This window comes from Ochotona curzoniae, unplaced genomic scaffold (assembly GCF_017591425.1).
Source record: "Ochotona curzoniae isolate NIBS_2020 unplaced genomic scaffold, NIBS_Ocur_1.0 contig_3432, whole genome shotgun sequence".
Classification (NCBI taxonomy): Eukaryota; Metazoa; Chordata; class Mammalia; order Lagomorpha; family Ochotonidae; genus Ochotona; species Ochotona curzoniae.
In genome coordinates, this window is record NW_024465859.1 from 7,464,111 (window position 1) to 7,465,781 (window position 1,671).

Genomic DNA, 1,671 nt, shown 5'->3' on the forward strand with positions numbered 1-1,671 from the left:
AATTTCTCAATTCCACTTGTCTGATATAGAAATTTTCCAAAATAGAATTTACGTGAATAAAATCTGTGCATTTTTCATATGTGCTGTGTAATGGACATGTATATGATAGCAGTAAACAGAAAAAGTACTTCAAATTCATTTTACTACAAGGCATTTTCTAAAACAACCTGTCTTTAATATCAATTATGTAATGGAATCTTTTACATATCTCATATTCCTGAATAAAATTTTTTTACTAAAAAATTTAGCAGTTTATTATAATTTATTTTATTTAACTATCTAGGAAGTTCACAGCCGTCAGCAGTTCCAAAGCAATTTCAGTTGCAATTGGGAATTCAGGAATCTCAGTGGAGCTGTTAGTGTAGCGAACCGAGTAGGTAAAATACATGCATACTTTTTTTTTTGATAGCACATGGGAAGGATCTCTCTAAAGCTGATCTCATTGTGTTCGTTTTCAGCTAATTGTCCTGGGCCACTCAACATTGCGTTAATTGTTCCTGATGTTAGTGCAGGTTCTCTTTTTACAATAAGTTCATGACCATCAGAAGATAGTAACTTGGCATCCATGCTATCAGGGCCTGCACAGCTGCCTTCAGTTTTCTCCTCTCCATCCATTTTGTTCTTATGAAATTCTACTTTGCTTCCACAAGAGCTTCAGTAGTTTCTCAGCAGCCCTGCAGTGAGTGCAGCCACCACAGCCTGGTGAATAATATTTTTATCTCTTCTCTATGGGTTAGTTTTTCACTTAAGTCCACTGTATGTGGAACTGGCTAGTTCCACATTTAATATCACTGAGTGAATAAATTAGATCAAGGTGGCATTTATTAGATATCATAGAATTGATTTCTAATTAATAGCTCCAAAGCGTTATGTTTTCCTCAGGTCATTGTGAAAGCTTTACTATTAGAATTTAATCCATTGTGTTGAATTATTACAGATGTTTCAGTATGGTGATGTTATACAAGATCAATGACGTTGATATTCTTTGGCATCATCATCATTATTATCATCTACATCATCTACATCTTTTTCTAAGAACATGTGAGGAATTCTCAGGAAAACAGGGCGGGCACATCACACAGGTGGCATTGATCAATCCATATCTCTGTGTATCTGTCTGTCTTTCTATCCCTTTACCTACTGGCTCCATATTTTCAATGCAAAAATCAACCAGAGTCAGATATATTTGAATAGATATATATTCATGTTCAGATATTTGTCAGTCTGAAAAATCATCAAGAAATCCATTTTAATATAATTGAAAATCATCTTCCCACTACAGGGAAGCACTCGGCAGAAAGCAAGAATTTTTAGGAATATGCTGACTGCTCTCCCTTGACAGTCCCATGCTGTCACCCAGCCACATGTGCTCCTGATCCAAATCACCATGCATATGCATGGCCATATGTTTCCTTCTTGTGGGGCTCCTCCAGCTCCTCATTTGGTTCAATATCAACAATGCCATCTCCTTCCTTACCGTTTTACACATTGTATTTCACTCACGGCACCTGGGCCCACACCTCAGGGCAATAGTTGCTGCACAAAGGACATGGCATTGCCTGAAACGTGAGGGTTCACTTACTGTGATCACTGATGTTAAGATAATGTTTCTTACTGTCTTTTCCTCTAATGTGTCATCACAGGAAAAATAAAGTCAGTCATTTTTCTGCT

At 36.8% G+C, this 1,671-nt stretch overlaps 1 pseudogene; it reads right to left on the reverse strand.

Annotated features, from left to right (window-relative positions):
- Window positions 1-271: 271 nt before the first annotated feature.
- LOC121156488 lies at window positions 272-615 on the reverse strand (annotated as a pseudogene).
- Between the last annotated feature and the right edge of the window lie 1,056 nt (window positions 616-1,671).